Below are 26,000 nucleotides of genomic sequence, written 5' to 3'. Positions count from 1 at the left end.
CTCACCGAGCGGGAGTAAAAGGAAGGAATAAAAACGCGAGTTACTATAAAATACAGTATGGCGGTGGAAGAAGGAATGAAGCGCTTTTTTTCCCCCTCTTTAGTCTCTGCCTCAGGCAATTGCCACGTGATTCTGAGCCAGGCTGACTCGCAGGCAGGGGAAAGGAGCGGGCGGGGAAAGGGGCAAACCCCACCGGAGGAGACCGACTCGCTCGCAACAGCTCGGCGGCAGCAGCTGGAATAGTGGCGGCAGCGGCGAAGGAGGCTTGGAACCGCTAAGCAGCCAGCAGCAGCAGCAGACTTTAGCCTCGGCAGCAATGGGTGGCGCTGGCGACAGCAGCAAACAGCAGCAGCAGCCAGACGAGCAGGTGCCCCGCGCGCAGCACTAGACAAATGCGGCCGCGCGCGCGCTCGATGGAAGAGCAGCCAAGGCTGAGGGCGCAAAAAAGAGGAGGGGGTGGAGGCGGAGGCGAAGCGGCGGCGGGGCGGGAGGTGGGGGAAAAGACAGAAGAAGAGAGGAACACCCCCTCTCCCACGCTCACCCACATTATCTTGAGTAGCTGGCGCGCGCGCGCGCACTTGTGTGTGTGTGTGTGTGTGTGTGTGTGTGTGTGTCGCTGTGTGTGTGATTGCGCGCGCATGTGGGGGAACGGGTGGAAGACACGCACTTCGAGGTGCGGTGGCCGCAAGTTGGTGCTGCTTGCCATATCTGTGCATCTGCGTGAGAGAGAGAGAGAGAGAGAAGAGCAACCGCCGCGATTTCGTGGCCGTTGGCAGGATGAAAGTTACTCCTTCTTTCGCCTTGCGCTTGGCTGCGGAGCGCGTTCCGGGACAGCCTTCGGCGTTGCAATGAAAAGAACCGCCACTCCTCCTTTGGCACCTGGAAGACTAAGGGACTCAGGATGGCGAAAGCCCCTTCACTGTGTCCGGTTTTCCCGGCCTGAATTCGGCGAGTCTCTAGAAAATCCGGTTCTACGGCACCTTTAGGTGTCCCAGGAGTCCCCATTTGGCCGTCAAGATCTTTGTCCTCTTTTCGTTCCGAGATTAATTCCATTTCCCTTCCAGAAGGAAAGGTTTTCTTCCCGTTTTGAAGAAGAAATTATCTTAGGTGGCATTAGACTTGGGAGGTGCTCTGTTATCATTACAGAATGATAACAGAATGATTGGCTTCATAGAAGGAAAATGTTTTTTCCCTCCTGAAATGTAAATGAATTTAGATTGATCTGCACCTGAGTAAGAATAAACACCCTTTTTTGTTCATTACATTTCCTCTCTGAAATTGATAGCAAAGAATATTCTAGTCTGGCTCTTCTAACTATGCAACCCATTAATATTTATAAAATTTAGGGATTCAAACTATTTTCTTTGACAGTTCTACCATTGTTTTGAGAGTGGTTGAAAATTCAGATAAATTCCTTTCCTGACAATTTTCTTCTTTAGTTGAAGGTATTTGGAAATGACATATAAAATGTAAACAGTCTCTTAATAGGGTCTCATTTCATCAGTCTTCAGTGACAAAAGGTAGTTTTTTTTAATAGTGTTACAGAAGGGGTTTCCCAATACCTTCTGAGATTTTTTTTCCAACTTCTCAATATATTGTTCCATGCTAACATTATTTGGAGTTCCCAATCCAAGTAGCTACTCAGAGTCATGGAGATTTGGGCAGAATACTAAATTAATGAATAAACAAGATGCATACAATTTTGAAACTTAGTGAGGGCTGGACAGAATGAAGACATGGATTTTCAAGCCTGTATGGAGTTGATCCAATTTAGAAGACAAGGTATTGATGATGCCCCCAAAAAAGCAATTTGCAATTTTTAAAGAAACATGAAGTTACAAGGATAGGAGACTTTAAACTCACATCTTTGGAAAACAAATGTTGTCAAGCATGATCCTTAGAAGAAGATGAAGCTTTTTAATATTAATTAATTGGGACCATTGAGATGAAAAGCTGAAAGTAGGCTCATTGGGAGAATGTAAAAGTATAATGCTACAGGTCTTGATTTTAAAGGAAGTAAACTTAAAAAAAGATTTCAATAAACTTAGAGAAATCCTCTGGCAGAAGAAGCTAATGAAAAAAATGCTCAAGGTGGTTAGAAAAAAAATATTAAAAGCATAAGTATGAACAGTTTCAGTGAAGAAAAGGGAAACCCTGCAGGAAAAGCTTAATGAAAATCTGAAAAGAAAAAAGAACACAGGAAACAAGATCACAAAGGAAGAGCACAGAAAGGTAGCTTAAAATTATGGAGCTGGTCTCAGTAAAGAAAAAGCTTAGAATGAAATGGTGTTATAGGTTTGTATAGATTATGTTCAAAGCAAGAGGAAAAGAAGAGTCAGTATACAAATGGATTATTGGTGAAAAAAGCAAAATGATAATAGAAACAAAAAAGGCAGAACAACTCTCCTATTGAAAGGCATGTGTAATGTGTTCCATATAATGACCATATAGATTTTGTCCACAGTACAATGTGGACAGTTTTGTCCACAGTACAATGTGACAGCACAATATCAATATTAAAAATACAGTAAATATATGTTATATTTGTTGAGGAATAAATGCTCATTAAAAATTATTTTTCTGTGTACTTTCATATTTAATATGTGCATCTGATGAAAGTAAGTTGTATCTTCAAAGTTTCAACCCAGCATATTGGTTTCTGAAATAGAATAACAATTTATATCTGTAGATGGGGTGATCAAACCACTCTTTCAAATGTGTCTCCAAACAATATAGAAAACTGAAGTTAAATTTAAAAGGTGCACTATTTCTGTAGTTTGCAATAGATATAAAACATTTTCTGCCTTTTCTGTGTGGAAGAAATGTGCATATTCAATACAGGAAGAAACAGCATACTGTCTAGACTTATGTGGAAGGGTAGAGATGACATGTAAAAGAAGCAAAAACAAAAAAAATGCATTGTGCTATTTTAAAAAATATTTTGGATAGGAAGTATAATTCATAACTGAGAAAGTATTTGCCAGTTATATTGATTATCATGTTGCAGCATCATTAAGATTGTATGCCCTTAATTCAAAATATGTTCTTTGCTAGCATTATACTTAAGCAGAGATTAAAAAAACAATGAGTTTTAATTATAATTGTGACAAGCTTGAAAGTCAAAGATGTTTATGTGAGAGTAGAACAGATCAACATGGTATTAAACAATACAACATAAATATTTACAGGGCTTTTGATTAAAGGCAATTTTGGTCACATTGAACTTAGCAGTTTCTCCCCCCTGTCCCCTCTGGGAATAGAAAAGGATAATTCAAATCAGTGTGCTCTTTGCAGATGCTGAATCCTGTGAATTTTACAGGAAACATGTAAAACAGATTAATGCCTCTCCAGCACAAAAGTTTTTAATTTAAAATCCACATTAATGTTTAGCTCTTAGGATATTGTTTTCATGGAAAAGGAAAGCATTGTGATGAAGTCATCCCAAAATAACTACTGAAAGGTTATAAATAGGAACTAGGAATCAGATTTCACTTAACAGAGATGGTAAGTATATTGTACACATGTGTCAATCACAAACATGTATTTGTACATTGTTAATCAGATTTCAAGATAAGGAAGTATTTCCTAGCTTTCAGATATTGGAAAAATAAAAAGCAGCTACTGTATATTGCTAAATGTAATGATCAAGATATTGTAAAGAATAAGTCATAAGTGATAGTGTGGAACCCTAACCCTAACCAGAAGTGTATTGAGGATTGGAAAATGGTCAGGATAAGAAGGCAAAACCAAAAATAAGCTAGAAGTTAATACAAGGGAAACCAGAATGTAAAAGTATTACTAAGAAAGACTCCTCTGAATGGAAAGCTAATGAGAGTTACTCTTTCCCAAAGGTTCTTTTGGAAGCAGATTCAGTTCAAGCATAGAAGATTCTTTGTGAAGAAAGTGCCACTTACAGTTAAGTAATTAATTGCATAGAGCAGTACTGTAATCACAAATTTCTGACAGCTAGCAAGGGCTTAAAGATAGATAAGCTTGTATCACACACCATCAACAGGAAACCAGTATCTATCAGGCTTTCCAGCTCAAACTTGACAGAAGCTATCGAACCCAGCACAGCTAGATAAGAATCTTGAATGCACTTGACTGCCCACTGTTAGTATAAAATATGTTCCTTCTAATACCCAGGACACTTAATCAAGCACTGCTTTCTCTCCACCTTTCCCACAGCTCAGTGGACTTTGTATTTTGCGTTTTCCAGATTTAGTAATTGGTGGGTAGTATTGTTGATATAACTAGCATAACTAGCATTCCCTGCTGTGGGAAACTACATCTCAATAAAACTTGCCCAATGTAGGTATTTAAGAAACATTATCTTAGGACAAGCATTCTTAAGCTACTAAAGTAGCGTCTGTATGGGAAAATAAATGATTTTGACAATGAATAGACAAGAGGGTAATCATAGTTAATCAACAGCATCAAGAAGTTTACTATAATCAAAATACAATAAATAAAGAACGCTGTGACAAAAAACAGCATTTTTGCTTAAGTGTGGGAATAGGATTGTATTTCATGGCATTGTTTAGTGCTTAGTATAATTCTATTCCCACAAGTATCAATAAATACAAAAGGAACTTACTAAGAAGATAAAATAAGGAATGTTTAAATCCATTTATACTAACAAGTATTTTATATGTAATATTCCATAGTAAATAATAATTTAATCCTAATAATTTATTAAAGTTGTATGCTGCCCAACTCTCAAAGAATCCAGGCATAAAACTAATAATTAATCTGCATGCAAATTAAATCAAACACTATTAATATTAGAATACTATGAAAATGTGAAGAACGAGTTTTATTTATTCTTACTTCAGACCTTTATTTATTTGACATAGTATTTCTTAATACTTTTCTGTACTTACATGAAAGGGAATAGCATGATTAGTGTGTGTGTGTGTGTGTACACACGCACGCATGAATGTTATTAATGTATGCAATGTAGTTAGCAATTCACTTATTGAAGATTCTTTAATTCTGATTGGAACGTTCTTTGTGGTATACTTTGTATCTACTGATATGCTGTAAATATAACATTCATCTATAAGAAGATAATATTTCCCACCTGTTCTCAAGATACTGTCATTATTATCACATATAAGATAGATGATTGTTGATAGGAAAAGCCTCTTCACAATGAAATGAAAAGCACAACTGTAATTTTATAGTAAACGTTCAATGAAAAGTTATTTTCACATTAGCAAGCAACAATTTACAGCAACCAATAAATGAACATTTGAATTTTTATTACCATTTAAGATTCTGTCTCTACCATGATCAGTGACTAAAATACAAATTATATTTCATTCTTGTTTGACTTTGCTTTGTGAATACACTAACATAAGAAAATTCAGTACTCAAGCACTGGCAGCCTAGTTGAGACAATGTCTCTATTTGAAAAATTGCTCTTTAAGTGGACTCATAAAATGGTTATGGGAAATAGCCAGGGAAAATTACTACTTCTCCCTAGAATGGGTGTACCTTGGGTATAACCAATCACAACATTCCTTCCCTCTCACCCAACAGTAACTGATGGGATTGATTTCTTTTATCTTCTGTAGTTCTGTAATAGACTGAGCACCATTCTATTTTATCTTTGCCTTTATTTTCTGTCTAAGTTGTTGCATTTTAAGCAAAAATAGTTTCACATTTATTTTTAATAATGTCTCTTTATAAGGCTAAATGCATTCCTGCTAACAAAGATGAAGATTGGTTCTGTGTTTTGCAGTATGTCAGGTTCCTAATTACAGTTTTTGTAATTAAAAGAATAATAAAGTATCAACTAGAATTAAAAGCCTGACAGAATAAGAACTTTTCACATGCTGTTTGATATCTACTGAAATCTAGTTGCCTTCCTTTGCAATAGTTTATCAAATAATCTTATTTGTATCCAACAGTCACTCCAAGCTTCATCCATTTGTCTTGTGCAAGACATCCAACTAAATATTCTCTCTAGCTCAGGGTGATATTAAAAGATCACTGTCACTCTTACAAGTAAGTGATTCTGACGGAAAAACCCTAAGCTATTTTGGTGGTGTGCATCTAAATCTGGAAAATTGTTTAAGGGCATTAAGATACTACTTTTAAAAATACTATTAATTTAATGAAAATATGCATTAGAAACTATGGATGTATGCTTGTCCATCTGATATATTTTTAGTTCAAGAAATATACTCCAAAATACGTTTATTTATTATGAACTTTTTTGACTATCATGTTTCTAAAGCAGCTAACATTTAAAAATAATAGCCAGTATCAAAATGATAATTGAACACATACAAATAACAATTAAAATGTGTAATTAAAAGCACAAGTTAGGGATTATGTTTCTAGGAAAATATTTCATATGTCACATTTGAAGACACCAACTGTTTGATAGCTCTGCACTTCATTTTAGCAAGAACTTTGAAGAACGTAGTCCAGCAAAGACTTCAGTTGTAGGAAAATTCAATATGAGAATAGAGCCCTAGCCTAAAATTCTGAATTAGTCCTTGAGATTCATTGAATAAAGTTTTAAGTGTCTGTTGTTTTTGTGGAAAGGGAACTACTGCTACTATTAATTCCATGATGTCTTGCCTAAAAATATAGTTACTACCCATATTGGAATATGCAGATGCTGAGATGAGAAGATCTCTCAAAATTGCTGAGTATAGTCACCTTCCTGTCCATAATTCACATTTCTATGAAAATTTTCAATTATCTCCTAATCTCCGTACAAATAACTGTCCAAGGAGCTAGCACTTATAATCTTTTCCATTAAATGTTCCAGTTTTGTTAATCTTAGTTTAGAATGGAATAACCCTACACCACTTCAGACAAATAGTTATCCAAACTTTTTAAAAACTTCCAGTGTTGGAGCATTTACAACTCCTGGGGCAAGTTGTTCCACTGATTAGTTGTTCTGTCAGGTTTGTCAGTCTGTCTCTTCTGTTACATTTTGCTTTTGTTTTTTAGTATGGATTTTGACATTTTTAACTAAAAAGTTAACAATGTTGCCTTTTTGTTGCTTTTGAAATTGTTACTGGGGGTTTTTTTTTCAGGTTTTTTTTTCCATTATTTCACAGTATCTTTTTCTTTTTTATAAACTACTTTACAGCTACTTTTTGGAGGAGAGTGGGGAATGTTAAAAAACATACCAAATTCTGATAAATAAAGGGTTGTAGTTTCCATATGGTCTTCAAGGGAAATCTCTGTAGAGCTCTTTGCAGTAGTCTAGTCATGGTATTACGAGGGCATGAGTGACTGTAGCCAGAGTCTTCTGCCTCACATAGGCAAAGGCCGTCCTGACTGCAGCTTCTACCAGTTGTTTCAGCAAGAAAGTCTAGGAGTATCCCCAGGAATAGGCTGGAAAGTAAAATGTGTTCATTCTAAAGCCAAACTGAGGAAAATGTGAAATATTCTGCAGACCTAAGGATAGCCCCAAACTGTCTAACTGATTGTTGGGATTAAATTTGACAAAAATTGTGCATCCTATCATTCATGTCTAATACTTGTAATGTAACAAAGTTATTTTCATTATATAGACAGCAATATTTCTGAATTGTTTTGACTAAAATAAGCAACTAGAACGATAGGGCTCTGACAATTTTTATGCCTTTAGTTTCAGTAATCATGGAAAAAAATTATTTTGACTCCCAACTCTCAAAGTTCAATGACACCAGCATAATTAAACATAGAACATCTTTTCCACAATTATTAAATCAATGGCAATTTTCATGTTTTACAGAAAACATGATAGGGTGTTGATAGGATTTACAGTTGGCAACTCCAAATCTCGACCAACAAATGCTCTGTCCTACACATTGGTTAAAAAAAAAATCAATACACCAAATACAAGCTAGGCAGATAAGACCTTGTTGACGATCCTCACTATGTCAAGGACCTCTGAGTTCTCATATCGAATGACCTAAGTGCCAGAGCTCACTGGAACAGCATTTCCAAAAAGGCTTTAAGAGTTGTAAATCTTCTCTTATGAAGCTTCTGCTCTGGTAATACTGATTTGCAAACTAGGGCATACAAAACATTTTCTAGACCAATACTTGAATACAGCTCCACTGTCTGGAATCCACACTGTATATCAGACATTAAAACAATTGAGCGTGTCCAGAAGTATTTTACCAGAAGAGTACTACACTCCTCTGTTCATAATAGAATACCCTATACCACCAGACTTGAGATTCTAGGCTTAGACAACCTTGAATTACGCCAGCTAAGATTGGATTTAAGCATAATACATAAAATTATATGTTACAATGTCTTGCCAGTTAATGAATATTTCAGCTTTAACCACAGCAATACCAGAACACACAACAGATAAGCTTAATGTAAACCACTCCAAACTTGATTGCAGGAAGTATGATTTCAGCAACAGAATGGTCAATGTCTGGAACTCACTACCTGATTCTGTTGTCACAGGCTTAAACCCCCACTCCTTTACCCTCAAACTAACCTCTATTGACCTCACCCCGATCCTAAGAAGTCTGTAAGGGGCGTGCATAAGCGCACAATTGTGCCTACTGTCCCTTTCCTATTGTCTCCAATTATTAGTTCCTATTTCTTGTATTTAAATTTATGTTTATTCTTATTTCTATCATATTGTAAACATTTCCACAATTATGAAATCAATGACAGTTTTCATGTTTTACAGAAAACACTATGGTTTTGATAGGATTTACAGTTGACAACTCTAAAATAAATAAATAAATAAATAAAATAATAAATTTATTCTCATGTGGCATATTTTTATTTCATTTTGAGGATGTACAATGGTTGATAATTGATAAATAAAACCTAGTAATTATCCTACAGTAAAGTTGTATTTTACTGACAGTAAATATATAGATTGTGTTTAATAAATCAATGGAAAAAAGTAGAGATAGTAGAAAAAGTTAACTTTGCCTAGTACATTAATTTTCAATGAGCTCAAACATATTAATGGTCAACTGGGCTTTTAAGTAGTAGGAACATTTATTTGAAGAATGGTCTTTTTAAACAAGGACTAATTAATTTCATAAAATCATAGATTTAGAGGATATCTCACAGCTCATCTAGTCCAACAAACTTCTCAGTGCAGGATATGCTAAAACATTTTAGAAGATGTCTATGCAATCTCTGAAGACCTCCACATAAAGGCAATTTATTCCAATGATTCACAGTTGTCACATACAAAAAATTAAATATTCTGAAACGTAGTCTTTGGGATATAATCCTTACAACTGTATTGTCCCTTCCTTTTATGCTCCTCCATGTATTTATGAGTATATGTATGTCAGAAAAGGTCATTTTGTTGAACCTCTGACTGCAGAATTAGTTTTCCAGCTAATTTTCAGGGTAGCTGAAATCTACTATTGTCACTATTGTGCGTCTCTTTGAAAGATGATTTAACACAGATATATCTCATTCATATCTTTCCTTTTCAGATGCTCTGTAATATATAACATCTTTTTCTTTCCTTTTATTCTTTTCTAAACACTTTCAACATGATTTCCATGTTCCAATTCATGAATTTCTTCAACACCGCCCTCACAATCTTTTGTGTCATCCTGCCAGCTCTCAATAAAGTCTAATGTTCTGCTGTCTTAATATTTCAAGTTTCCCTGTTTTGAAGTGAAGAAGGAATCCATGAGAAAACAAAAAATTACATCCAAATACAACAATCCAAGCAAATAACAAGATTAAAATGTATAATATAACATATTTTCTAACACAATAACAAATTATTGGTTTTATACACCCAGTTGCTTTTTGTAGGTGAAGGCAGTTGCATTTACCTGTTTCCAGCCTGTTCCATCCAATACAATTCAACAGATGTTTGTGAAAAACACCTGCATGTTCCTCAGTTGTCTGAGAAACAGGTAGCCTGCCATTTGAGAGAAGGTCTGAAAGAAAGAAATCTCTACCTTAATGAACTGAAAGATAAATTGGGTTCTAAAATGAAGTAGTCCAGTTGTTGAAATTTCCATATTATCCTTTATCCTTTCAATACATCTTCTTTAAAATCTTCATCAAAATTTTGCTTTTAACTTCAAGGAGCCTGACAATAATTTCAACAACTTCTTTTTCCTGTTACAAGGGAAATCACCTCAATGTTTTTGTTTGTTAATTTGATTATGGCAACTGACCTTATTTCCAATACCAATGATTGCTGAATAGATTACCAGTGCCTTATTCAGCACCAAAATCTGGTGCAGATCAATCAATTGCTAATGCCACTATTCAAATGATACTGTAGTTTGGTTAAACACAGCAATGAGCTATGGCTGCCATAGTTGCTAATCCTACCATTCCTATTACCTTGCTTCCCAGGCTGGTTTCTGGACAAGTAAGATGGGATAGCTAGGTCAGTTTTATGCAGAAACTGCTGTTAATGACTTCCAGAAAATTACAGATAACAGAAAAATGTACACATTATGCAAAGTAAGCACACTGTGCAAGAGTATGTAGAAGATTTTATTGTATTTAAGAGATGTGGGAGGGAATGAATTAGTTTTGATTGCTCAATTTAAATAAAAGATATTCTAATGGATTGCAAGATGAGCTAGTTTGCCAGGCCAAGTTGCTTCCTAATGTCTTGAACTCTTAGAATTGAACTTTAGCATTAAATTAGCAAAATCACATAAAAGTATACCATAAACCAAAAGTGTATGTCTTTGTTGCAGCATTTCAGGGCAGTATGCACTTGCCTCTAAATTTCTTGCTAAATCAGCTATGAAGTGATATACTTGTAGAATAAAGTGTCATGTTGCTAGTAAATGGTTAAACTATACCAAGCCTGATAGTTTGGAAAGGATCGAGGACAACTTCCTAGCCAACTTGCCCAACTTCACTGCGGGACAACCTGTTGTGATCAATTTGCCGCAGGACAATTCAATGCAGGATATCTCAAGAGAAGAATGGATGAGTTGCAATGGACCTTGTTTTGCTTTAGGTTTGAACCTTCTCAAGTTAGAAAATCTCAAGCCTGGGTGAGCTGCAATTCTAATTGTCCCTTCTCTTGAATTAACTCATGTTGGATTCTCCCGCTGTGAGTTGTCCCGTGGTGAGTTGGCCAAAGCAAGTTGTCCTATGGCAAGTTAGCAGGGTGAGCCAACCATGATGAGATGGCTGGGGTGACTCAACTGGTGTGAGTTGGCCACAGTGTATTGTCCCATCCACTTTGAGAAATTAGGAAGCCTGCCTTTCAAGAATTTAGAAGGGACTCATCAGGCAACAAATAATGCTCTGATATATAACACAAGGAACCATCACTTTATACTGCTTAATAGGCAGGTCAAATTTTTCAACTTTCAATTTCCAAACATTGAGGGTGTTCAAAAATTGTGATGTGCCTTGGGGATCGTAAAGATATTTTGGTTACTTTAATATAATTTAGATGTGCTTGGTAAGTAACTACATAGATAGCTTTTTTAAACATTTTGTTTCTTTCATAAATATTGTTTTATGCTGTCAGGCTGGTTCTATATATTCTTCTCTGTTATTGGACTCAGGAACAGTAGTTTATTAACAAGGCTACACCTACTCAGACAAATAACAAGTTAATTTTTATTTATTTATTCAATTTCTATAGTCAGCCATTTCAATCAATGACTCTGGGTGGCTTAAAATTCTAAAAAGTATAAAAACCATTTTAAAAACCATTTTAAAAATATCCATAATAAAAACAGTATATAGAGCAGCCAAGATATTTAGCCAGTCAACAATAAAGCCGAGAAATGTGGCCCTTAACATATTCAGGCTCCAGGAATACAGCCAAGTTTTTAAAGCCTTATGAAAGGCCAACCAGATTGGGCCCTGTCGGAATTTGCAACACGCTGAATCTATAGATCAAATTGGATAGAGATTCTTGGAAAAAGGCAGTCCCTCAGATAACTCAGGTAATGCATATGATGTAAAACACTTTCAGACAAATGTGATTTTATGCTAATATGTTTGTTGCTATATTAACTGGTTAAGTTGCCTCCCTCTCCTGTTTCCCAGGCTTCTATTTTTTTCCCCAAGAGCTATAGGTAGTACAATTACTAATAAAAAAAAAAAAAAACAATTGGAACTTGTCAAGAATACTTACAAGCATTTTGTTGACAGGTAGTCTCCTATTGCAATTGGAGATTGTGACTTTCCATTAAGATCTTACTCTCCTCATGTTCCATTCAAGAAATTGGATTCAGAGTTTATTAGTCCCTTAATTCAGAAACTTCATTCACTAAAATGAGAATCAGAATAATGCAGAACTGAGTTTCTTTTGAATTAATTTTCTTCATTAAGATTTGTTTATTTATTTGTATCCTGCCTTTACTTTTACAAATAGCTCAAGGCAATAAATATTTTCTAGTATACCTTCCTCCTTGCATTTTCCCTGCAACAACAATGCTGTGAGATGAGTAAACTGAAAGAGATTGACTGACCCAAGGTAACCTAACTGGCTTTCATGCCTAGGCGGGCTAAAACTCGCAGTCTCCTGGTGAGTAGCCCAAAGTCACCCAGTTGGTTTTCATGCCTAAAGTGGGACTAGAACTCATAGACTCCTGGCTTTTAGCCTGGTGCCTTAACTACTAGACTAAACTAGTTCTTTGTTTCTTTAAAAGATACCTATGCAGTAAATCACTGGACCTCAACCAAAGTGAGCCCCAATCTTAAGTCAGTGAGAATTATATGGAAAAAGAAAGAACATGAAGTGAGCCATACTGTGTAATTAATTATCTATTCTCCAGTTTTACTAAACGTTACTAAACTTTACTAATCACTAAAGTAATTACCTGAATCCAACCTTGAAGCTGGTACTTGGTTTTTGTGATTTTTCTAATCTGCCCCATTAAGAAGGGAGCTGGACTTTTTGTTTTTTTCCTGGCTAAAGATTCAGTTTATTGCAATAAAATGGACCTGCTTTATGCTTCCCCTTGCTTGGCAGATTTAATCTCACTTCTTGCCTCAGGGCCAAGTGTGGTTAGTTACAGCATCAGAAAGCCTTGTGCGTTCCTTACTTATGACTTGTGCTACATGGGTAAGTATACCATATTAATATTGAAACAGAAAAGATAAATTTCTTGTTTTGCTTTGCTCTGCTAGCTGAGAATAAAATTCAGACTTCCAAATCCCACAGCTTGATGGCAATTTACTTACAACTACCAGCCACAATATACCCATTGTTCCATCATTCCCTACTGATTTTGGAATGATTCCATATTCCCTTTTCTTTTGCATTTTTAAAAAAGTTTAAGTGAAGATAAATTCAAAATGGAATATATTTTGTATTCCAGATCAGATGGGGCAAAGTAGAATATTTAATTCACCAGAAAGGTGGTCCTAACATTAAAATGTCCTGAGAATCTGGAGTTAATGTTCACACAACCTGATATCTGCATTATGCTATTTGCGATATGCATATAGGCTAAGGCCACTGTGTGTATTATATGTGCATATAAGCACACCAGAATTTTAAGGATGAGAATGATCGGGAGGAGGAGGAGGAGGAGGAATTGGAACTCAGAGATGGAAATTGTTGTTGCTACCTTCTTTCATTTCTGAACCAGGTTGCTGTATGAGGATACTGCCCTCTGCCTCTGAGTTGAATATCACCACCGGCGAGATCAGTGGTAGGATTCAATTTTTTTTACTACCGGTTCTGTGGGCATGGCTTGGTGAGTGTGGGAGGGGAAGGATGTTGTAAAATCTCCAGTCAGAGCTGGTATTTGCCAGTTCTCCGAACTACTCAAAATTTTCACTACCGGTGAAACTGGTCAGAGCCTGCTGAATATCACCTCTGTGCAAGATACTAATTTTACCCTACTGCACTCTTCCTGATTTGGAAGAATAACCTGAGTCATCACGTGGTCAAAAGGGACTTCTCTGTTTCCAGATCCTTTGGCAGGAATATTGAAGAAAAGAAAAATGGATCTATTCTTTCCTGCATCCTGAGGACTGAGTCAGACATTGGAGAGATCCAGAAACATTTTTTCTTTTATTTGCAAGAATAAAAGCATCACCCTTAAATCCAAGGCTTATCTGTTGTATTTTGTTAATTATTTTAATGTAAGATATAATCGTTCCTCTCAAGGATTACTGAAGAGATTAATTACTAATGAATTACTAATCTCAGTTGATTAGTTTATACCACTTACTCGACTAATACAGATTTATTTCTTCAACTTGATCTGTTATATTTATTTCCAATAAAGTATTCCTGGATACTATGAACAATAGGTGATAGCCAGAAAGTAATTATGACTATATGATTTAGTTCTTAAGAGGTAAACTTTTCTGTAGCTTTTCTGGATGCAGACATACTAAACACGAATACATGCAAATAAAAAGTAAAAATATACAAGTAGTGGTGGAAATTGATTAAAAAATTGTGTTAATTATTGTAACAGAGGATATCTAATTATATTACCTTTTAGTTCTTGCCATTTTTAGAATTGGTGCAGAAAAGCAGTTTATGTAATTTCATAGTTTATGAGCAAGAAGATCAATTCTAAGTTAACAATTATTAAAATCAGCATTTAGTAGAGCAGTTTAAAATTATCCTATTAACTTTATTTTTGTAACATTTGTAGCTGGATAGAATATACCTATTTGGAACTCCTACTATGTACCTTCATTGTAACCTAAATGTGAAATAAAGATACATTTTGCTTAATTTTGTTGAAGCATTTACTCTTTGCTGATATAGAAACCAAGAATTATTCAATAACTTTCTGGTGAAGCTGACATTGTGTACTCAAACAGAAAATTGAAATAACCCTATACCAATGTGGGTAATTTAGATTCTGCTTTCAAAAATTCAAAAAGCAGACAAGAAGATTATTTTTCCCTCCCAATAAATCTTCTTGTCAATATTTCTGTAACTATTTCCAGGTTTTATATGAATATAAAAAGCACATGTAGGAAAACAAGATATATTGGTCTTCTTCTGATGTGTCTTATCAACCCCCCTCCCCAATAGCATAAAGTAGAGAATGATCACCTAAAGATATATTTATTTCCAAACATTTGAAATATTTTTGGGATGCTGTTTATATGTATATGGTTCTTATGAATAATATATTGCAATAAACTCTCACTCAAGTTCCCAGTTGTGTTCCTAGTTACGTTTAGAACCTGCATCAAAGAAAGCTAGAAATCTAAAATCCAGTTAAGTTTCTGTACAACAGTAATTGCTAGTATTTCAAGGAAGCATGCCAAATCCAAAAAATGTTGTAGTATAGGAGAAATTCCTTTCCCTTTGGATGAGATTTTATATCTGGGAAATCATATGGAAGGAAGATTTGCATTAAATCATTGTTCCTTATTAAATTCTATTGAAAATATTGAGATGGAGAGTTTTTCTCCTGCTTTATCTTGCACCAGGTTTGGGAACCAGAATGCCTCAGGAACAGTGATCCATTTCCTCGTTACCTTGCAATTAAACTATTGTAACCTGCTTTAATTGGGGCTGCCTCTGAAGATGACCCCGAAGCTTCAACAGTCCAATGTGACAACGTATCTACCAACTGGAGCAATTAGAAGATGATGCAACAGATTTAGCAATAGAGCATGTATATTGCATTCCAATCCAGTTTAAAGTGCTGGCACATACAGAACTGTCTGTCTATTTTGCCTAGACCTTGTCTACTCCATGCAATTCTTTTAAGAAAACAATGCTAGAATGTTGGACTCCATGTGAGGTGAAGGAATAGGAGCTCAGTTATATATTTTCTCTCTGATTGTCTTTGCCCTTTGAAGCACCCTGAGTCCCAAGATAAAAAATGTCCCAATTTCCTTTTTTTTCTTGTTTTAAGAAGACCTTAAAACTGTTTTATTCTACAAAGCATTTTGGTGCTTTGACAGTCTTAATTAGTTAGATTTGCAATATTTTTAATTGTGATATTCTTATTTCTTCGTATTGTAAACTATCTTGAGTCCTTCAGAAAATAGACAATGAAGAGGCTAGGCAACAAGCATATTGTTGTTGTTTTTTGAACAAATTTTATTAATTTTTAAAGACATACAAAACATAAACACACAGAAACACAAAACATAAAAAACCTCTTTTCTGAAAGTTGCTTAGTCCCGGGTTAAAACTCTTGGTACAGACACAAATTCAAATTCATATTCATTTTGCATACCATTCTATATCTTATTAGCATTTTCAATTTTCTATATAGCTTCTCCTCTCTTTCAAATTTTCTTAATTTTATTTTATTTATCTCATCTCAATTCAAATCATAATATTTATTATTCTTTGTCTGTTCTATTTCCAGCTATCCATTTATCTTTCTTCTTTAAAGAAAACTTCTCCTGTACACTAAATGGAGTATGATGCCTTTACCTCTTTCCCCTATATTTATAATACTTAATATAGAATGCATAGCTTACATTGGGATTCTGTCTGGTACATTCTAAAATTATACAATATTATCAATACCAATACAAATCTATTCATTAATATTAATATTCATTTATATCTTAAACATTTAACACGTTACTTTTCAGTTAAATCACATACTTCTATGGGAGCACCTATTTTCCATAATTATCCCCCCCCCCCACATCACATATTATAAATCATTATTTCATTAAAATGTTCCCCCTTCTCCTACTTCAAATCTCTCATTTCACAAAAAAATTCACTGGGATAACATAGTCTGATCATTAATATTAACAATCATTTATATCTTAAGCATTTTACCCATTTCAATTAAATATCATGCCTTTATGGGAACACTTATGCTTTCCAAAATTATTTTCCCCCTGTTAGGAATAACATGGTTACCTAACTTAGTTTGGGTAAGAATAATATATATAGACTATGATTGTGTTTGTCACTTTAAATGCAGACCATGTATTTTGGGTGCGGTTGTAAAATCACCATAAGAGGGAGCAAGAGAGCTCACTGTTTGCTGGCTTTTACTGGATTGCTGACAATGATGGATTGATGGTGATAACTGCGTGTTTTCCCTGCTATTGCTGAACGAAGAAAAGAGGTTTGATTTTCTTCATATCTCTACTGCAAAAAGAGATATATTACTGGACTGATTATTTGTAAGTTTACTGACCTCTTTTTCGACACTGGACTTTGCAACTGATTAATCCCCGGACTTACTGAACTTAGTGTATGATATATGGACTGTTTGACTATGCTAACAATCTTACTGGAATAAACTATTTAACTAGCACTGTGTATCTGTTTTACTGAGTGTAAACTACGACGACGTTTATCTCACATATCTGCCTGCCTGACTGACTACCGTGCACATTCTGCTAGGGTGTATATCCCTAACACCCCCCCCCACATCACATATCTTAAATCATTGTTTCATTGAAGTGCTCCCCTTTTCTTAACAAAAATTTCACTAAATTATACTAAATATTTTATCACATTTTAAATTGCATATTATTTCCAATTTTCTAAGGTTATTTCTAAGTACAAATGTAAAAATACAATCTTATGTACCTTTCTAGAATCCCTTTTTCAATAAAATTTACCCATTATCTCTAAAAAAAACCTTTTGTTTCTTTGCATCTTGCTCCCCACCATTAAGGCTTCTCATCCCTTCCTTTCTCCCTTGCTTATTCTTCTCCTTGTCCTCTTTAATCCCTTGTCTCTCCACCTCCCTTTTATTCTGCTTTCCTCCTTTCTGATGTTTTCTAACATAATATCCCCTTTTCACCTTATTCTTCTCTTTTTTGGTTGTTTTTCCAAGTCTTAAAGTCTTTTCCTTTTTCTCTTTCTCCTTTCCTTCCCTGACCAAAGTCACTTGTTCATCAAAAATGGCTTCTTCTTTGTCCCAGTCATCCTGTTGCTCATTCAACTTTACATAAGTGCAAACCGCCATTTCTAAAAATTGAAAAAGAGTGCCAAGAACATCCTTCCCTTCTTGCTTTTCTTTTTCATATTTTTGGTATACAAGTTTCAATCCATCCACAAGTGATGCCATTGTGTAGAGAAAAAGTTTTTCCAAACAACCACCCAAGTGCTTTTAATCAGAAATAATTCTCAGAAGTTCCAAAATCACCAAACAATCCAAACAAGCTGTTTCTTTTAAATACTTTCTCCTTCTTCACTTTCTCTTTCTGGGGTTAAAGTTTAGTCACAAAGTTCCCTTTAAAATATATCTTTTAGAAGTCTTATTGATGTTTAGTAACTCTTTAGAATTCTAGGCAATCTTCTCCTTATTTTCAAATTTTGCTCCAATTTTTTTTTCCTCTCCCTTCCCACTCACAGCCAAAAATATTTTTTTTTCCTTTAAATGTTCACAAATCCTTATCCCTTCAACATTCAATTACCTCCAATGCAGGTTTTCAGATTTCTCTTATGATTTCATCCGCTGTCACGTTAGGAAGGAGAGTGAAACGGAAAAAAAAAACTTTCCCTTTTAGGATATTCGCCGCTTGTAACTCTCTCTGGAAACAATGTATCCTTAGCAGCCTTCAAGATTCCAGGACATTCTCTCTTACTTTGTCCCGGTCAGAAACAACTCTCACAACTCTTGCCGCTTTCTTCCTCCTGCACGATCTTGTCCGGTTGCAACAAGCATATTGTTATAAATGTTTAGAAGAATTTAAAAAAAATAGATTGGGGAACATTTATTCATATCACAGATATGTATTTTTTTATTTTTTTATTATTTATTTATTTATTTTATATTGCCGTCTATACACCCATGGCAACTTGAGGTGGCTTACACAATGTAAAATCATATTTAAAACAAACAATAAAAACAATAAAAACTAACAAAAAGAATCAAATAAATTAGTAAAGTACAATAGAACAAAATTTGGGAAAAACAAAAACAAAAAAGAAATCAAAAACCAACTCCCCTCCCCCTCCCCAATGACAGAAATTAATATATATATAATATATTTTATATTATATATAATATATTATAATATATAATATAATCTGATTTTAAATAGCCCATATTTAGGAAATTATGAAATAAGCGATCAGGGGTCCAACTGTATAACTACACATTAAAATATGCATAAAACCAATCAGTGTGCCTAAGAAATAGAACATTTCTAAAAACAGTTAAAACATTTCAGAGGTCAATATCAGAAATGCATATATTAACAGCAACCTTTTAACAATCTTGATATCTGATCCAAAGAGTAGCTAAATATTGAAGTGTATTACTATACCATCCCAGGAATATCTTTTTAGAAATAAAATACTTTTTAACTCAACTAGGCTTCGTTCCAGGAAAAGGATACATACGCCTACAGCCTTAAAAAAATAACAACTAATAACATGCATTTAAGAAGAGGTGTAATTCTTAATTTCTGTATTATTGTGAGTTTTTAGCAACCAAGCTGGTATGAACTGTTGATAAATCAGGCCTGTAATCTTCTAACACACTCCCTGGGCCTTGAATTTAAAACCATCTGGACACTGTGACAGTGTTCTATTTATTACATATAAATGCTTGGATTCTACTGGTGCATAAACAATAATTAAGCACACAAGGCAGCCATGCATGCCAGATTTGCTAGAATCATCCTTTGAGTATCTGAGCTTTTCCATGCCAGTGAGCTGATGGAGGCAGTGGCTGGTGATTAAACATTAATGATTTATGGTGCAAGCAGGATTCATTTACTGCTTACTGAAATATGTTTGACAGCTTTTCTGTGATTTCCCAAGAATTAGTACCTTCATAGCTATTTTTTCCCCAGAGTAGTTTTCTAAATTGCTTTCAGCAAAAGTATGACAGAGCAATAATTGCTGATAGCTTCAGTTCCAATGATGTTTTGATTGATCAGAGCCATGAACTTTTAAAAGTCCGAATCTGAAATCATAGAAAATATATTGGTTGCCCATTCAGCAAGTTGAATTGGGCAGAGATAATGTGTGCACTCTCACTTTTTACATTCTATTCTATCTATAGCCATTCCTCCCGCTCAATGATGAATTGCTTTTTAAAAAGATGTGACTGGACCCTTGAAAGAAATTGTGGACAAATCTTGCCCACTGCTGGCTGACCTTTCCACTTCCAAAATCTTGCATAAAGGGAAGTAAGTAGAAGAAATCCCAGAAATCATCATAGATGTGAAAAGTTTCACAAAATACATTAAATAAATAAATACATTTAGTCAAGCATAAAGGATAGACAGAATCAATTGCTTACATCCTCAAAACTGAAAGTTAATGGAAGACTTATTTCTATTTATGTTCTATTATTCTTTTCCCTGTGGTCATCCTTGCTTTTTCAATAGCTGTGTAGAGGATAGAGAAGCTTTTTGTATAATTATCAGATGTATCAGTCTTACCAGGTAGACTATACAGGAAACACAACCAAATAAACTACATAATTCTGATAGATACAGATAATCAGAGTTGGAAGGGACCTTGTAGGTCATCTAGTCCAACCCCCTGCCCAAGCAGGAGACTCTACACCATTTCTGACAAATGGCAGTCCAATCTCTTCTTGAAAGTCTCAACTGATGGTGCTCCCACAACTTCTGAGGGCAAGCTGTTCCATGGGTTGATTGTTCTCACTGTCAGAAAGTTTCTCCGTGTTTCCAGGTTAAATCTCTCCTTGTTCAGTTTCCATCCATTATTCCTTGTCTGGCCTACAGGAGCTTTAGAAAATAGCTTGATCCCTTCCTCTCTGTGGCAGCCCCTCAAATATTGGAAGACTGCTATCATGTCTCTCCTGATCCTTCTCTTTACTAGACTAGCCAAGACCAGTTCCTGCAACCGTTCGTTGTATGTTTTAGCCTCCAGTCCCCTAATCATCCTGGTTGTTCTTCTCTGTGCTTTTTCTAGAGTCTCAACATCTTTTTTATAATGTGTGACCAAAACTGGGTGCAGTACTTTAGGTGTGGTCTTACTAAGGCTTTACAGAGTGGCATTAGTACTTCCCTTGATCTTGACTGTATCCCTCTGTTAATGCAATTTAGGATTGCATTAGCTTTTTTGGCAGCGGCTGCACACTGCTGGCTCATATTTAGCTCGTTGTCCACTAAGACTCCAAGATCCCTCTCACAGTTACTGCTATTGAGCCTGGTTTTACCCAGTCTATATGTGTACTTTTGGTTTTTCTTGCCTAAGTGTAGGACTTTACTTTTCTCTATATTGAATTTCATTTTATTAGATATGGCCCAGTGTTCTAGTCTGTCAAGATCCATCTGGATCTTGAGCCTGTCTTCTTGGGTGTTAGCTATTCCTGCCAGCTTGGTATCATCTGTAAATTTGGTAAGTTCCCTTTCTATTGTAAGGCTGTAGTAACAATAGTGGGAGCGTGATTGCTCAGTGGCTAAAGACACTGGGATTTTCAGCTGGAAAATTGACCACCTGGGTTCAAAATCCGAATGACCTTATTTGCCCCAGCTCCTGCCTACTTAACAGTTTGAAAGCATGCAAATCCAAGTAGATAAATAGGTACTACTTTGGTGAGAAGGTAACACTGTTCCATGTGCTCAGTGTATAATCATGCTGGCCACAGGATCATGGAAATGTCTTTGGACAATGCTGGCTCCTCGCCTAAGAAATAGAGATGAGCACCACCTGCTAGAATTAGACATGACGGAACAGGGGAAAGCTTTACCTTTACAGTACATAACAGAATCTTGTAAACCTGAAAGTACAATTTTCCCACCTTCACCTTTTTAGCCTGATAACCTAGGAAGAGTTCCATCCACTATACAGCTGTGAGCTATACTGTCTCTCATCTGATTGTTCCCTAGGCAGCATCTCTTCACCCTATCTCTCAAGGTCTTTCCCATATACCATCACAGACGAAGAGTAAAAGAGGTTGAAAATGAGGATTTATAGTATATAAGATTTACAGTACAGAAGATATCCATAAAGATTTTGATTTGCAAGACAGATGAATTCAGATTGATGGATAAAGGAAAACAATATTTTTTAAAAGAGGTAACAAATAAGTAAACATGAAAGCTTTGTAATTTTAAATGGTTTGTTGCAGTGGTGGGATTCAATTTTTTTTATTACCGGTTCTGTGGGCGTGCCTTGGTGGGCGTGCCTTGGTGAGCATACCAGAGGAAAGTTACTGCAAAATCCCCATTCCCTCCCCACCCCAGCTCTGTTCTCCTGTGCATTGCAACAAAAGAAGACTCAGCTGATCAGCAGCTGAAGACTCAGCTGATCAGCAGCTGAAGACTCAGCTGATCAGCAGCTGAAGACTCAGCTGATCAGCAGCTGAGGACTCAGCTGATCAGCAGCTTGGGAGGCAGAGAATAGGTGGGGCCGAGCCAGTCAGAGGTGGTATTTGCCGGTTTTCTGAACTACTCAAAATTTCCAGTACTGGTTCTCCAGAACTGGTCAGAACCTGCTGAATACCACCTCTGGTTTGTTGGTCTATCACTTTTCTTCATGCTGCTTCTGAGATGAGCATGAACACTTATCCATTGAAATATGCCAGATAAGGCAGTGATAAATGAGAGTGAATTGATATCCTTTTTACATAGAGTCATAGACTTCTTTCCTGCATCTTGTTTCACAAACAAGATAGTAAGAGCATATAATTAATTAAAAACTAAAATCTGTGCTATGTTGAAGAGCCAGATTAAACTTGTTCCAAACCCATTTAATTGTGGTGAAAGCACATCAAGTGAATTCTATGCCAGATCGAGTGTTGCCCAGCTCAACAAGACTCACATTGAATACTATGGCTCCTGGATGTTCAGTGAAAAATATGCTACGGGACTCAGCAGTTGGGGAGGGGAAGGCTTTTTAACCTTTGCTGCTTTCATGATTCAGGACCAATCAGACATTATTTGATGTCATGTTCAACTGGAGAATCTGAAAGCAAAAACCTATACAGAGGAATTAATAGATACTGCATGTTAAAAGAAGATCAAATGAGGATCTTCACCAACAAAAGCAATGTATTATCTGCATTTGGCAAATGAATAGAAATGACAGTAAAATGTGTATCAGTACCAACTGTGATATAAAATGTAAGAATTTAAAATTTCATTAAAATTGGAATGATAATGATTCTTACCATATGCAGTTCTGCATCTTTCTCTGCACCTTCAATCTGGTTTCTTTCATTATGCTACATGTTTAATCAAAGCATTAGTGGCAAATAAAGTGACTATTTACAGCAAAACCATATTGTTTGATTTGCTAACCCCTATTGAGTGAAAGGTTTTTCTGCCTGCAGTTCTATTTATATTTCCAAAATAGCTAGCAACATAGAATAAAGCTGTTAATAAAGATATTTAAGGAACTAATATTTCTAGAGTTGAATATTACAGTTTGGGGACTATATTTAAGGCAGTAGAGACTCTGATAGTATTCTTCCAATGAAAGGACTGGGAATCTGTGTCCCATGTAAAGTTGCTAAACTTCACCACTTCACCTCTGAGCAGCAGCAAGATGGCATAAAAAAAGGCAAGATGTTTTTTGTGATCACACAATTGAACTCTGCCCCATTCCACATATGTTCATATCACATACATATACAAAGAAATAGAACTCTGCTAATGCAGTTCTGACCTCCATTTTCCTTTTTTGACTCTCGCTTCACTTTGTGGACTCATTAATCTCCCAGCACTCAGCACCATTGCCAATGTTTGGGAAAGAATGAAGAACCACAAGTTTTCCATACCTACTTTAATAAATGTAGCACTTAAAAATGGGCTTGAAGAAATCTTAGAAAAACTCCAAACAGGAAAAATCTCAGCCCAAAGCACTGCTACAATCACTTTTTGAAACAAATGATTCAAATAATTTTTTTCTCACTTTTCATTTTAGTCTTCCTTTAAACTCAACTATTCTTGCTTTCCCAAGTGCCAGAAGCTAGAGGGGTGTAGATGGCAACATAATACTTTATGAAATAAATTTTCAAGAGTTCAAATGAATGCCACTGGAAATATTTCAATTTTTAATGGTTAAAATTAACAAGAGCACAGTCCCACAATTGTTTGTTTTGGGGGCTTATATTCTTGTTGCTATTTGAAAATGTTTAAACTTTGCAATGAAAAAAATCGCAGTACCCTTTCTCTCCTTCTGACTTGAATCATACATTGCTTAAATACTAGCTATTATTCTGTCATCCTCATGTTGTATGTTTTTCAGGAGATACAGTAGATCTATATACTCTTCTGAAACATCCTAATAAGTTTTGATATCCCATATAAGAGACAATATAAAATTAAAGTGCTCTTTATTAGAATTATACCAACGTTTTGAAATAAACCATTCGGGACATGCAATTCTTTTCATGGATTGTTAAAGCAGCCATGTTTTTTCTATCTAACCATTTGTCCCAATACTATCAATAAAACAATTATTTGTTATCTTGCTTCATGCTTCCTTGAGGCTATTCTAGTTGGCTCCAAGAGATAGAAATTTGGACTTAGACTTATGGGAGTTAGTCCAACAATGGAGGAAGTTAAAGAAACTGATCAACTGAATTGCAGAGAAGGATTGGCTTCTAAAGAGACATGTCACAATTCAAGCTTCTGATCTGTTGGAAGGCCAGAAGAAGCTGGCTAGTGGCATCATATAATCACCAGATATGATAGTGAAATAAATGATTGGCTCATTTTACTTTGTCTTGAAAGTATTTATAGGGAGGTGAGGGTATATTTTGCCTTTCAGAGGCTGCCTGACTTTCAGAGGCTGCCTGATTTCACAGGAGATTGTGAAAGGAAAGGAAACACAGCAACCCGATTTCAGTAATCTTGCTGAATTTAGTCTATACAATCTTGGTTTACTGGGAGGTTGCAAATACACTATACATTGATTGCACACACACATAAGAATACATATAACTTATTTTATATACATATAAAAATGCATGCATATGCTCAGACACAAGAGTACATGTACATACATCCACTCAAGCATACATTCTAATATCTGTCACATTTTGGAATGGCACTTTAGATAATTCTAGATTGTTCAGTTTATTATTTGAAGACTACTAATGGTCAAATACAAATTTCTCTTTTGATCTCTGACATTAATAGGTAGGAGTAATGAAATGGAATGTTATTCCCTCTATTTGACTTTGTAATGAAGTTAAAGGAAGAACTTTATTTTTGTACTTTTTTAATGCCAGCTACATGGAGATGCTTTAGCTATTAGAAAAATCAATTTCAGAATAACTTTAGGAGGCTTTCAACTGACAGTCATAAATTCCATTTAATGAACAAAGTATAATTCAATAACTTTCTGGTCAGGATTTTGACATTTGTGTATGAAAGAAAGACACCTAAGATATACTATAATTATTGGAACACCAGCAGAGTGTGATTACTGTCTACATTCATCCTTCTGACCTGAACAGCCACCTTCAATTCAGTGCAGAAGAATTTTATGTTAAAGATAAAGATAAAGACTAGGCTGAGCTCTTGGGAAAAATGGGGGGTACCACTTCAGTTACAGCTTTACAGCATACACCCCATTTTTTCCCCCACAGCAATGACTTTCCTTCCTTCCCTCCCTTCCTCCCACCGTTCCTTCCGAAGGTCCTAAATAAACCCTTGAATATCCCTGCTCTTTTCAGTAACTTTTGTCCTTCTATCACAGGGATGTCAAATTCAATTTCATGGAGGGCCACATCAGGGTTATGTTTGACCTCAGGTTGTGTGTGTGTGGAGTGGGAGTGGCCAGGGTAGGCATGACCAACTTGCCATCACTCATGTTGGGGGTGCCTGTGGTGGCCTGAACACTCTGCCAGCGAAAATGGGCTCCCAAGTTCTGTTTTCAGCTCAACAGCCTCCTGCAACCCTCTGCCAGGGAAAATGGAGCTCGGTCCTCCCAAGCTGTGTTTTTGCTGGCAGAGGTACCGCAGGCCAGTCCTTTGTTATTTCCAGGATGGCCGCACGAGCCAGATCTAAGCACGCCATGAGCCAGATCTGGTCCCCGGGCCTTTAGTTTGACACCCTTGTTCTATCATGTTCTAAGAAAAGTTAATCCAAAGAATACAAAACATTATTTTTAAAAGGGCGGTGTATACATACTTGATTGAAATGGAAATTATGCTGTATGGCACTATGTCTCAAGCAGTCTATCATAAATACATTTTACT

The 26,000-nt window shown here is 35.7% G+C and overlaps 1 protein-coding gene and 2 long non-coding RNA genes across 10 annotated transcripts in view; 1 reads left to right on the top strand and 2 right to left on the bottom strand.

The window, feature by feature from the left end:
* Positions 1 to 379, bottom strand: part of RALYL (RALY RNA binding protein like) — a 231,740-nt gene extending 231,361 nt beyond the window's left edge. For 5 of the 7 annotated variants that reach the window (XM_087961955.1, XM_087961964.1, XM_087961957.1 and 2 more), the window contains exon 1: positions 6 to 379. The gene's annotated coding sequence lies outside the window, so the exon portion shown is untranslated. The remainder of the gene's footprint in view (positions 1 to 5) is intronic. The other 2 variants (XM_087961961.1, XM_087961962.1) reach the window with 1 other exon arrangement.
* On the top strand, positions 243 to 14,650 carry LOC148131511 (uncharacterized). The gene is made up of 3 exons (XR_015748971.1): positions 243 to 367; positions 3,852 to 3,915; positions 13,545 to 14,650. It is a non-coding gene; the product is annotated as an uncharacterized LOC148131511 (long non-coding RNA).
* LOC148131509 (uncharacterized) overlaps positions 8,745 to 26,000 on the bottom strand; it is an 83,311-nt gene continuing 66,055 nt past the window's right edge. Inside the window, exons 2-4 of one of the 2 annotated variants that reach the window (XR_015748970.1) lie at positions 12,083 to 12,217; positions 9,789 to 9,896; positions 8,745 to 9,614 (exon numbers count right to left, since the gene is read on the bottom strand). This is a non-coding gene — a long non-coding RNA (uncharacterized LOC148131509). The remainder of the gene's footprint in view (positions 9,615 to 9,788; positions 9,897 to 12,082; positions 12,218 to 26,000) is intronic. The other variant, XR_015748969.1, reaches the window with a different exon arrangement.

This window comes from Notechis scutatus, chromosome 3 (assembly GCF_049901735.1).
Source record: "Notechis scutatus isolate UNSWTSFEM ecotype Mainland chromosome 3, rNotScu1.2, whole genome shotgun sequence".
NCBI classification, from domain to species: Eukaryota; Metazoa; Chordata; class Lepidosauria; order Squamata; family Elapidae; genus Notechis; species Notechis scutatus.
The sequence above is the reverse complement of the archived record's forward strand: the minus strand, read 5'-3'. Positions and strand labels throughout refer to the sequence as shown.